This window comes from Mobula hypostoma, chromosome 21 (genome assembly GCF_963921235.1).
Source record: "Mobula hypostoma chromosome 21, sMobHyp1.1, whole genome shotgun sequence".
NCBI classification, from domain to species: Eukaryota; Metazoa; Chordata; class Chondrichthyes; order Myliobatiformes; family Myliobatidae; genus Mobula; species Mobula hypostoma.
This window is the reverse complement of record NC_086117.1, coordinates 40,054,481-40,067,585: the sequence shown is the minus strand read 5'-3', so window position 1 is coordinate 40,067,585 and position 13,105 is coordinate 40,054,481. Positions and strand designations below refer to the sequence as shown.

Sequence of the window (13,105 nt, the reverse complement as noted above, 5' to 3'; positions counted from 1 at the left end):
ACCTGCTGAGTTCCTCCAGCGTTTTGTGTGTTTTGCATTGCATTTCCAGCATCTGCAGACTTTTTTTTGTGTTTTGTATTCCTTCAGCTGGTTGTTTTTCAATTAAACAATGCACTACGTAAATACCTTTATTAATGATCATCGAAAAGCTGCAGTGTTACTGTTCTCAAAATGAGCGATCCACATTTCTGTCTCTGCACCCCCTCAGCTGTGAACACTGGGAATGTGGCAGCATTTAAGCAGGAGTTACAGCAGCTTGGCGAGAAGATTCAGACTCATGGCGCCACCATACTGATCATCCACCTGTGGCACAATTACGTCAAAACAGGATCAGTGATCCAAACTGGAATATTTACCCACAGCAGCTTCTTATGCCACCCCATGATCACTTTATTCAAAACCAAGTCCTGAAAGTACCTAGTTGTGATGAGCAAAAGTATATTTGTCCCAAATTAGAGCACTACCTGCTAATTTTGAGTTACTGGGAATTAAGGTCATGCTGAAGGTCAACCATGTCTTGCGATTCCTTAATTGAGTGCAAGTTTTACTTAAAGTGGTGTTGAGGTTCCCATGCTGATTTTAGATAGAGTTATGGATGGGAAACTATATGAAGGAAAGTCAATGGATGTCACTTACCTGCATTTTAGCGATACCTTTGACGAAGTTCTAAATGGGGGGGAGGGGCGGTGTGATCAAGGAAGTTCAGTTGCTGACATTCAGGATCAAGTAGTAAATTGGATTTGACTTTGACTTTGCAGGAAAAGCTAGCGAGTGCTACTAGCAGTGGTAGACGGAGGCCGGAGTCTACTGATGTGCTGCAGGGATCGTTGCTGGGAACCTTGTGGTTTGTCGTCTGTATCAACGATCTGGATGATAAGGTAGTAAACGGGGTCATCAAACTTGTGGATGACACTGTTGTGACTGTGAACAATGTCAGCAGAAATTCACTGAAGCTTATGGATATAGAAGTCTTATTCAGCAAAATGAGCAGCAGGCATCATATTTGAGACCCTCTTTGAAGAAGAGGCCTGCTTGTCTCAATATTATGTTACATTTTTATATGCGATAACAGCAGGACAATTCCATAGCTACAATGTATCTACAATGCTTTCTTTTAATTATATATAACTATTAAACACCTCCATCTTCACACCCACACTCCAGACACACAAAATTAATGTTAATTTGCACTGACTCCGGGCCATATTCATGCACATACAGGCATCTGAGGTCAAATGGAGTGTTTCTTTGTTTGGAATCAACCTCAACATGCAGCTCCAGGAAGACCATTGTTCAGAGTTGCACTTAAAATTCAATATACAATCCACATTCAGGTTTGAAGACTGGCTGCTGTTGAAATTAGTATTTGCTCTCTTCCATAATTCCAGAATATGCCCTAACAGACACTAAGAATGGGACACAGTGGACAGCAAGGAAGGCTATCAAATCTTGCAGTGGGATCTGGAACAGCTGGACAAATGGGCTGAAGAACGACAGATGGAATTTAATGCAAACAAGTGTGAGATGCAACACTTTGAGATGACAAACCAGGGTAAGACATACACAGTGAACAATAGGACATTGAGAAGTGAGTGGTAGAACAGAGGGCTCTAGGAATATAGATCCATAATTCCTTGAAAGTGGCATCACAGATAGAAAGAGGCATCATATTTCAATAGAGCGTAAAGAGAGCTATTGGCATATTAGGCTTGATAAATCAGAGTATTGATTATAGGAGTTGGGATGTTGAAGTTGCATAAGACTTTGGTGAAGCTAATTTTGGAGTATTGCATGCAGTCTTGGTCACCAGTCTACAGGAAAGATTTCAATGGAATTGAAAGAGTACAGAGAAAATTTACAAGTATGTGCTGGGACCAGAGGACCTGAGTTATAGGGAGAGATTGAATAGGTTAGGACTTTATTACCTAGAACATAGGAGATTGAGGGGAGATTTGATAGAGGTATACACAATTATGAGGAGTAAATGCAAGAAGGCTTCTTCCAATGAGGTTGGATGAGAGTAAAACTCAGTTCAGGGTGAAAGGTGAAATTTTGAAGGGGAACCTGAGTGGGAACATTTTCATACAGAAGCTGTGCTTGCTCTTCAAATCTCTCCTGGCTGCCCATTTTCTGTAAGTACAGTTTACGTAAGATGGTAACAAGTATTCAGCTTATTTTTTCATTGGACCTCCTTGCTTCTCTTATCTCATAATGTCTCCCTTCTCCTTCCTCAGTGATCACTCTCCAATTGCTCACTCACCTGATCCCAGCCCCGGTTTATTTGCTCGTTCACTCTGCTTCCCTCATCTAAGGAGGAGTCGGAGAAACCCAGATTATTTCCTTCGGAGCAGTGGAGGCTGAGGGGAGACAGGATAAAGGTTTTTAAGATTACAAGAGGCATAGAGTAGACAAATGATATCTTGTTTCCAGGGTCAAAATGTTTAATGCTAGATGCCAAGCATTTAATTTGAGAAGGGGTGAATTCCAAGGAGATGTGCAGGGCAAGTTTTTACATAGGAAGTGGTAGGTGCCTGGAATGTACTGCCAGATGTGGTAATGGAGGCAGGTATTCAAGAAATGCTTAGGCAGATGAATATGCAGATAAAAGAGGGATACAGATATTATGTAGCAGAAGAGATTAGTTAGGCATTGAATTACTAGATGAATTATTTCAGCACATCATGGGCACAACGGCTCATTCCTGTGCTGGAATGTTATATGTTCTATATTCTATCTGCTGTACTGTCCTATGTGTACTGTACTGTTCTATGTTCCATAGGCAGGGTTTAAGAGTCGGCACAACATTGTGGGCCGAAGGGCCTGTACTGTGCTGTACTGTTCTATGTTCTATATTCTGTGTTCTATCGACTTTCTAAACCCCCTACAGTTTTTCTCTGTGCCCTATCTAATCAATCCTTTTGGAGGTATTTTAGGATATCTTTATATATCTGTTATACTTCACTGTATTCTCTTCTAGGATTTGATGATTCCATAAGTGAATCCACAGTTCTGGAATGTAAGAAGACAATATCCTAATTAACTATAGACAATATTTGAAGAGTAATTTATCATAATCATGCTGAGAAACAATATCTTCTTCAAACAGAGCAAAGTAAAAATTACAAATATACACCATTTATTCAGAGTACAAAGTCTCAATTCTGATGTTAAAATATTTGATGAAAATTTCCAAATTCAAATTTTTATCAGAAGACTGAACAGATTTCCTTCCTCCCATTATGAGAGTATTGATTAATCTCATGATAAGCATGTGTTGTGTAGATGGATACTTCTTAATCACCTCTGGGTCTTCCTTTATTTACGGATGGCTGACTTGTAAAACATTTCTTCCCATTCCCTTTTTTTTGAGGGAATATGCAAAACACTATTTTTTTACAACTTTCAATGAACCTTCTTAACATTTTCAGTTTCTTTTTAAAATAGTGTTTATAAAACTGATTTATGTCGCTGAAGATTTGACTCCTCTGAAGTAGTGTGTTCTGTTCCCTTCTGACAAACATTTAAAACTAATATCCCTGTACACCTCTGCTTCTCAGATGTCCACTGTTAGATACGTGGATAATGACCGAAAGAAAAAAAAGGAGTCACTTACTTTCATGAAAGGGTGTTTATTAAATGCGTCAAAACTTCACACAGACTGTGCCCAAGGTCAGGATTGGACCTCTGTCTCTTGTGCTGTGAGATAGTGGATCTACCAGCTGTACCACTGTACTTCCTAGTTATACCTTATCTGATTATGTCTGATTATGAATTACTACAACCTTACTGTATAACTTTATTCTCCAAATGGGCTTGTTGTTGCCAAGACCCCACCTGTCAATCGTTCCTCCCTGCCTGAGCAGGTGATGATGGGCCAACCATCTGGACCATTGAAGTCCTTTCCATACCCGGGATCGTCTGTGGTGAACTGGCTCTGGTTTCCTCAGGTGTTCAGACCCAGTAATAGTTAAATCAACTGAAGGGTAATGAGTCGGGTGGGGGCAGGATGATGTGGTGAAACATCAGAAATTTTCATTTGATGCAAGATTTGCTGGTTCAAATGCAGAGAATTTTGAGGTGTGGTTAGTAAAGGTCCACCATAATAATTTAAGGTAGGTACCGACAGGAATTGACCCAGCAACAATGAAACAATACGTGACAATTCTAATAATCCAGCAGCTGAATGGTTGGAAATCCTAATGGCCCATCATCTGGCTCACTCATTGGCCTGGACAATGATCTCAGGAATGAAAGGCTTAATGTATGAGTAACGTCTGATGCCTCTGGGTTTATACTCGATGGAGTTCAGAAGAATGAGAGGGGAGCTCATTGCAATCTACTGCATATTGAAAGGCCTGGATAGAGTGGACTTGGAGAGGATGCTTCAATTATTATGAGAGGCCAGGGTCTGAGGGAACAGCCTCAGAATAAATGGACTTGGTTTGAGATAAGGAAGAATTTCTTCAGCCAGAGTGTGGAGAATCAGTGCAATAGAGAGCATTGGAGGCCCAGCCTCTGGGCATATTTAAATCAAAAACTGGTAGTTTTTTGATAGATAAAGAGTTAAGGATTACAGGGAGAAGGCTGGAGAATGGAGTTGAAAAATTATCTGTCATAATTGAACAATGGAGAAGATAACAATGGGCCGAACAGCCTAATTCTGCCCCTATAACTTATGGTCTTATTGAATGTGAGCAGAGACTAATTGTAAGAAGTCAGCATAGTTTTGTGCAAGGGAGATCATATTTCACATTCTGAGAAGACACCTAAGAAAATTGATGAAGGTGAGGGTAGGCATGGTTTGCATGGATTTTGGTAAGAGATTCTGGTCCAGATGTTTGAGGCACAAAAGATACGATGGATGTTGGCAAACTGGATCCAAAATTGGCTTAGTTATAGGAGGCAGATAGTAATGGTCAAGGCTGCTTTTCTGAATGGAAAATTATTACATGGTGTATCTCAGGAATTAGTGGGACCTTCATTGTTTGTAATATACATCAATGACTCGTATGAGGAGATAAATGGTCAGATTAGAAGGTTTTGCAGTTGACACAAAAATTGATGGAAGTGTAGATAGCACAGAAGTTTCTCTAAAGTGAGACATAGATTACTTAATTAATTTATTTACTTATTTGGAGTTACTCTGGGGAGTAGGCCCTTCCACCCTTCAAGCTACACTGCCAGCAATCTCCAAATTAACCTTAGCCCAAGCACGGTACATCTTACAATGATTATTTAACCTACTTTGCCCAGCACAAGCTCTTAAAGCTTTCCCTAAAGCCCTAAGAAATTTCACCCCCTCTGGTCCTTTCACACTTAATTGTTAAATTGATTTAGTACTGTCACATTTGCTGAGGTACAGTGAAAAACTTTGTTTTCAATGTCATCCATACAAATCATTTCTTCACACCTTTACATTCAGGTATTACAAGTTCAGACAATAGCAGAATGCAGAATAAAGTGTTATAGCTACAGACAAAGTCTAGTACAAGCAAATAGTAAGGGTTAAAGCCATAATGGTGTGGATTCCATGGGCATGAGTTCACCTTATCATATTAAGAGACATTAATTTTTCTTACAGAAGTGGGATAGAAGCTGTCCTTCAGCCGGTAGTATGTGCTTTCATGCTTTCATATCTTCTGCCTGACGGTAGCGGAGAGAAGAGAGAATGCCCAGGGGTCTTTGGTTATGCTTGCTGCTTAACAGAGGCAGCAAAGAGTCTATAAAGGGGAGGTTGGTTTCACTGATGTGCTGAGCTGTGCTCACACCTCTGCAGTTTCCTGTGTCTCATGCAGAGTAGTTGATATAAGACTATAAGAACTAAGAGATGAATTAGCCCATTTGGCCCATCAAACCTGCTCCACCATTCTATCATGGCTGATTTATTATCCCTCTCAACCGCATTCTCCTGCCTTTTCCCTGTAACCTTTGATGCCCTGATTAATCAGGAACTGATCAACCTCCATCTTAATTATACCCAATGTCTTGGCAACTTGTGGCAAAGAATTCCACATATTCACCACCATCTTGCTAAAGAAATTTTTCCTCATCTCTGTTCAAAATAGACATCCCTCAATTCTGATGCTGTGCCTCTGGTCCTAGATTTGAGGGACATCCATTATGAGAACAAGAGTCCATCTTATCACACTAAGAGACCATTCATTAGTCTTTTAAAAATGGGATTGAAGTTCTCCTTGAGCCTGGTGGTGTGTGCCTTAAGGCTTTTGTATCTTCTGCCTGATATATCAAGCCATGATGTGTACATATAGAAGGTTTTCTATGGTGTATCAATAAAAATTGTTGAGGGTCAAAGGGGACATGAAAGTATCTTTAGCCTCTTGAGGAACTTCAAAGTTCAAAGTAAGTTTATCATCAAAGTACATATGTGCCACCATACACGACCCTGAGATTCATTTTCTTATGGACATACTCAAAAAATCCACAATGGAATAATAACCATAACAGAATCAGTGAAAGGTCACACTAACTTGTGCAAAAGACAACAAACTGTGAAAATACAAAAAGAAAGAAATATTAATAATAAACAAGTAGTAAATATCAAGAATGTGAGATGAAGAGTCCTTGAAAGTGAGTCCATAGGCTGTGGGAACATTGCAATGAAGAGACAAGTGAAGTTATCCTTTTTAGTTCAGGAGCCTGACTGTTGAGTGGCAATTACTGTTCCTGAACCTGGTGGTGTGACTTCTGAGGATCCTGAACCTTCCTCCTGACAGTAGCAGTGAGGAGGAGCATGTCCTGGCTGTTGGGGTCCCTGATGACGGATGCTGCTTTCCTGTGACAACATTTCATGTATATATGTTCAATGGTGGGAGGGCTTTACCCGTGATGGACAGAGATGTATCCATGACTTTTTGTTGGATTTTCCATTCAAAGCCATTGGTGTTTCCATATCAGGATGTGATGCAACCAGTCAATACACTCTCCACCACACGTCTACCAAAGTTTGTCAAGTTTTAGATGTCATGCCGAATCTTCACAAACTCCTAAAATAGTAGAGGTGCTGCCGTGCTTTCTTTGCAATTGCACTCGCATGCTGGGATCAGGAAATGGTCCTCCGAAATAACAACACTGAGGAATTTAAAGCTGTTGACCGTCTCCACTTCTGATCCTCCAGTGAGGAGTGGCACATGGTCCTCTTGTTTCCTTTTCCTGACGTCAATAATCAGCTCCTTGGTCTTACTGACATTGAGTAAGAAGTTGGCGTTATGACACCACACAACCAGATTCTCAACCGCCCTGCTATATACTGATACATCACTACCTTTGCTTCAGCCTATGACAGTGCTGTTGTCAGCACCAGTGAACTTGAACATGGCACTGGAGCTGTACTTACCACACAGTCATAAGTGTAAAGTGAGTAGAGCAGGGGGCTAAGCACACAGGTGTGTGGTGCACCTGTGCTGACAGAGATCATGGAGGAAATGTTGTTGCTAATCTGCACAGATAAGGGTTTTTTTAGTGAGAAGATCGAGGATCCAAATACACAAGGAGGTATTGAGGCCAAGATCTTGGAGTTCATCAATTAGTTTTGAGGGGATGGTGGTATTATACGCTGAGCTGTAGTTGATAGAGAGCATCCTGGTGTATGCATCTTTGTTATCCAGATGTTCCATTGTTGAGTGAAGAGGCAATGAGATGATATCAGCTGTGGACCAGTTGCTTCAGTAGGCAAATTGCAGTGGATCCAAACCACTTCTCAGGCAAAAATTAGTATGTTTCATCACCAACCTCTCAAAACACTTCATCGCTGAGGAGGTACATTCTTCTGGACAGTAGTCATTGGGGCAGTTACCGCATTCTTCTTAGGTATCGGTATAATTGAAGCCTGCTTAAAGCAGGTGGGCACCTCATACTGCTGAAGCAAGAGGTTGAAGATCTCAGTGAACACTCCAGCCAATTGATCAGTGCAAGTCTTTAGTACTTGGCCAATGACCTCATCTGGGTCAGATGCTTTTTGTGGGTTCACCGTCCTGAAGGCTGCTCACACCTTGGCCTCAAAGACGGAAATCACAGGATCACCAGGGGCTGTGGGAGTTTGTAATGAATCCTCCATGTCTTGACAGTCAAAGTGAGCATAGAAGGCATTGAGCTCACCTAAGACCTGTTGTCGCCTTGATTTAACTTTATAAGAGGTGATAGTATTCAAGTCCTGCCACAACCGCTGAGCATCGTTCATTAATTCAAGTTTAGTCCAGAATTGCCACCTTGCCTGTGAGATGGGTTTCTGGAGATCATACCTGGACCTCTTGTAACTCTTTTGGTCACCAGACTTGAATGCCTCTGATCTGGCTCTTAGCAGAGTAGAGGCTCTACTCTGTAATGACTAGAGGTGCTGGCGCGTTTTCTTGGCTTTGGCACCTACCTGGCTGGCTGAGAATAGGATATTGGTGATGTTCACTCCCTGGAATTTGAAGGTCTTAATCCTCTTTCCCTGAGCACTGTTGATTAAGAGAGGAGCATGTGTACTACCCCCCTTTCTGAAGTTTTGCTGACAATAAGGGAAAAGTTGCTGTTCTGGCACTGTCATTATCTCCTTCCTGTCCTCTACACAGCAACAATGTCAGTAAGACCGAGCAATTAATTATGTGCTTCAAGAAGGGAAGTCCACTTCAGGGAAATACATCAGTTCTTATCAAGGGGTCAGCAGTGGAAAGGGTGAGAATTTTCAAATTCCTGGATGTGAAGATCTATCCTAGGTCCAACATATTGATGCAATTACAACGAAGGCACGACAGCAGCTATATTTCATTAGTCTGTCACCAAACACTGGTAAATTTTTACAAATGCACTGTAGGGAGCATTCTAAATGGTTGCATGACCACTTGGTATGGAGGATCCACGACACTGGATCAGGAAAAGCTGCAGAGAGTAGTAAACTCAGCTAGCACTATCATGGGTACGAACTTCCCCAGCACTGAGGACACCTTCAAAATGTGATGCCTCAAGAAGGTGGCATCTATCACTGAGGACCCCCATCACCCAGGACATGTCCCCTTATCATTGCCACGATCAAAGAGGAGGTACAGCAGCCTGAAGACAAACAGTTAATATTTTAGCAACCGTTTCTTCCCCTCTGCTATCAGATTTTTGAACAGTCAATAAACCCATGAACACTAACTCACTTTTACTCTCGTTTTGCGCTATTTATTAAATTTTTATATATATATATATATATATATATATATATGTATATACAGTCTGTCTGAGGCCTCTGTTGGTCAGAGTTGACTATGGATATTGCATCCTAGCTGTCTAGATACGCAATCCTGGGCAGCACAATATGGAGAGCAAGCTGTTGCCCATGTAGCAAACTCCCCTTCTCCATGCAACTGATGAACCAGAAAGAACAGCAGAAACCAACAGTGTCACAGGAGTTACCAGTCAGCATTGAACTCAATGTAGGACTGCCTTAGGGATTCCAGCTCCGTATTTTTTCCACAGGGTTTACTCCCAAAACCTTCCCCATGAGTGGCTTTAGTCACAAGGTAGTGGAGGTTTGAGATCAGAGTTTTCCTTCTCCTAGATAAGCTGCCAACCACAGTTTCCGAGCCCCACCTGCCTGAAGCGACTGGTTTTAAGGCACCAGTAATCTGCCTTTGCTCCTTCTCCTGACAGTAGAAACGGTTCATCCAGGCTTAATAGCTAAGCCACACAAGAAGGTCAGAAGCTGGACTTGGTTGTCAGAGGCTATTTCAGGTGCATGCCATCGAGTGCATTTAATAGGTAGTGGGAACTTGTCATGGTCCGGTCCATGAAGTCCGCATTCTGGTTCATGGTCTGGTTCGTGGACTCAAGGCTCCGGATCTTCCAGCTGTCCCTTGTTTGAGTTAATCATACACACCTGATTCCCATCTTGGGGCTTGGAATATAAATAGCCTTGGGGTTGAGTGTGAGCTGCTGGTTTGTTTTGTCAAGATCTCCTGGGAGCATCCTGCTGGAGGAAGGCTAGAGTAGCCAATTGCCATCTTTAGGCTGTGTTGGGGAACCATCCCCTCATAGAGCCTTGCTTTCAGTAGTCAGAGCTGTCTTTGTGGTATGGATTTGGCTGTTTCCTGGGCCAGCTGAGTGGCTGCCAGCTACTCTGAACTAGGTAGGGATCTGGCTGTTTCTATAGTCAGCTGAGGTTGCTGGCTGAACTGAGACTTGGAGCTACCCTGGATCAGAGATGGAGCTGTCTGTTGTTCTTTGGTGTTGTCTCTCCTTGTCCTTGCCTCTGTGGGGTAAGCCAGGCCATTTTGCTGTTGCCCTGCAGGGGAATGTGTCTTGTCTTGTCCTTGCCTCTGTGGGGTAAGTCAGACTGTTCTGCTGTTGCCCTGTGGGGGGTCTTGTCTTGTCTTGTCCTTGCCTCTGTGGGGTAAGTCAGACTGGTCTGCTGTTACCTGATGGATGGTCCTGTCCCACCTTGGTGTGGAGAAGTTGAGTCCTGGCTTGTCGAAGTATAAGTCCTGGTTCTTTGTCAATGTACTATCCTGTCTCATGTTGGTGTTGTGTTAAAGATGAGTCCTGGCTTTTCGAAGGATAAGTCCTGGCTCTATGTTAATGTACAGTTCCCAGTCTGTCTCAGAGTTCCTGCCTCTGAGTTATCAGCCTCCACAAGCTCAGGATCCCAGACCCCAGCCGGCAGCCAAGCTCCATGAACATTAGCCTGAAGTCCCCAGCCTCCAAGCTTATGACCCTAGGCCCCAGCCTGGAGCCTCGAGCCTCAAGAGCAAAGACCCCAGCCTGTCTCCAAGCTCAGGCTTCTAGACACCAGCCTCGTCTTGCCCTGAAGCTATGTCATGTCCTTGCCTGGTTCTGGAGCCCGAGGCAAGACCCAGGTTCTGGGTCCTTGTCCAGTCTCGGACTCTGAGTCGAAGCCTTGTCTCCTAGTCCATGGTTTCTAGTCCTGGTCCTGCTTTCTCCAGCCCAATTCTGCATTCTTGTCCCTGCTCCTGGTCTGAATCCTGTTATGTCCCTACTCTAGTCAAGTCCTGTTCCTTGTACTTCAGTGTCTGCATCTTGCATTTGGGTCCATTCCCAATGCCCCTTTGTGACAGAACTTGTCCCCACCTCCCAGCTATAACAACCTTAAGGAACCAGTATACAATATATGCAGTTTATATTGTAATTTATAGTACATTTTATATCTTGTATTGTACTGCTACTGCAAAAGAACAAATTTCACAACATACTGTATGTCAGTGATAATAAGCCTGGTTCTTATTCTGACACATTATTATTTGAGATTCGACCCACTGTGGCGGTAATATCTGCCAGTGTCTAGGTGGATTTAGAGCAGAATCAAGCCACGCAGTGGTGAGTGTATACTAAGTCGTGGGCTGAGAACGAAGGCCCTTGTAGAGCACCACTATTGAGCATAATCATGGTGGAGAGATTGCTATCTATCCTGACTGATTACGGTCCAGAGGTCAGGAAGTTAAAGATCCATTGCAAAGGGTGGTGTGAGTCCCAGGTCTAGAATCTTGGAAATGAGCTTGCTTGGAACTGTAGTATTGAACACAAGGCTGGAGACAACAAACAATAGACTAATACAGGTGTCCCCCGCTTTCCGAACGTTTGCTTTATGACATTTCGCTTTTACGAAAGACCTACTTTCGCTAACTGAAAGAGGATTTTCGCTTTTATGAGAAAAGATGCCTGCTTTAAACCTGTTTACCCCAAGAAAGACTACCATGACCATAAAGCCTTACGTGGGCAGCTGTGTGCGCATGCATATACGTGTGCATGTGTGAGATTTTTTTTCTACAAATCGCTTTTGGCTCAATCTTCCTGATTCTGTTATGAAACTACACTGTACATACATTATTTCTACTTTACCTAGGCTGTGTATTTATCATATCATTCCTGCTTTTGCTATATGTTAGTGTTATTTTAGGTTTTATGTGCTATTTGGTATGATTTGGTAGGTTATTTTTTGGGTCTGGGAACACTCAAATTTTTCCCATTTAAAATAATGGTAATTGCTTCTTCGCTTTACACCATCTTGGCTTACGAACGGCTTCATAGGAATGCTCTATCTTCGGATAGCGGGGGAAACCTGTAAAGGTAACACTCACAAAATGTTGGAGGAACTCCAAGTCAAGCAGCATCTATGGAAAAGGGTAAACAGTCAATGCTTTGGGCTCTGACCCTTCATCAGGACTGGGAAAAAATAGATGAGAAGTCAGAGGAAGAAGATGAGGAGGGGAGGAAGAAGTACAAGGTAGTAGGTGATAGGTGAAACTGGGAGGGGGGAGAGGTGAAGTAAAAAGCTATGAAGTCGATTGGGGGAAGAGATAAAGGGCTGGAGAAGAGGGAATCTAATAGGAGAGGACAGAAGAACATGAAAGAAAGGGAAGGGGGAGGGCCACCTGACGGAGGTGATGAGCAGGTAAGGAGATAAAGTGAGAGAGAGAAATGGGAATAGGGAATGGTGAAGGAGAAGGGGGTGAAATTTATGTGCACCCCTCAAAGCACTTCATGTTGGTAGAGTCAGAGCCCTCAGGCAGTCATCATTAAAGCACATTTACCTTATTTTTATACAAATTGCAGCCATCAGGCAAGTGGTGAATATTTCATCATACATTCTCTTTGATAGGGTATAGCCTCTGAAGAGTCAAGGAGCTTATGGCTCTTCGCAGAGTATCTGACCTTGCAAGCAAACTCCTCACCAAGCTTCTTGACTTGGGACTCAACACCTCCCTTTGCAACTGAATCTTTAACTTCCTGAGCACTGGACCACAATCAGTCAGGATAGGTAGCAACACCTCCACCATGATTGTCCTCAGTGATGGTGCTCCACAAGGCTTTGTCCTCAGCCCAATACGTACTCTGCACTCACCACTGCAATGCTCCATTCTGCTTGAAATCTGTCTAGAGATTGGCAGATATTACCACCATACTGGGTCAAATCTCCAATAATGAGTCAGAATGAGAATCAGGTTTATTACTGACGTACGTCATGAAATTTGTTATTTTGCGGCAGCACTACAGTGCAATTTATAAAAACTGAGTGATCATGCAAGAAGGGAACTAGTGAGGGAGGCCACCAATAGACCTATGACAACTCTGGAGAAGTTACAAACTTCGGTGGCTGAGATGGGAG

At 42.7% G+C, this 13,105-nt stretch overlaps 1 long non-coding RNA gene across 1 annotated transcript; it reads right to left on the bottom strand.

Moving 5' to 3' along the window:
* Positions 1-210: 210 nt before the first annotated feature.
* On the bottom strand, positions 211-5,630 carry LOC134360071 (uncharacterized). Its single transcript, XR_010021245.1, has 3 exons — positions 5,580-5,630; positions 2,261-2,357; positions 211-303 (listed from the first exon to the last, which is right to left on the bottom strand). It is a non-coding gene; the product is annotated as an uncharacterized LOC134360071 (long non-coding RNA).
* Between the last annotated feature and the right edge of the window lie 7,475 nt (positions 5,631-13,105).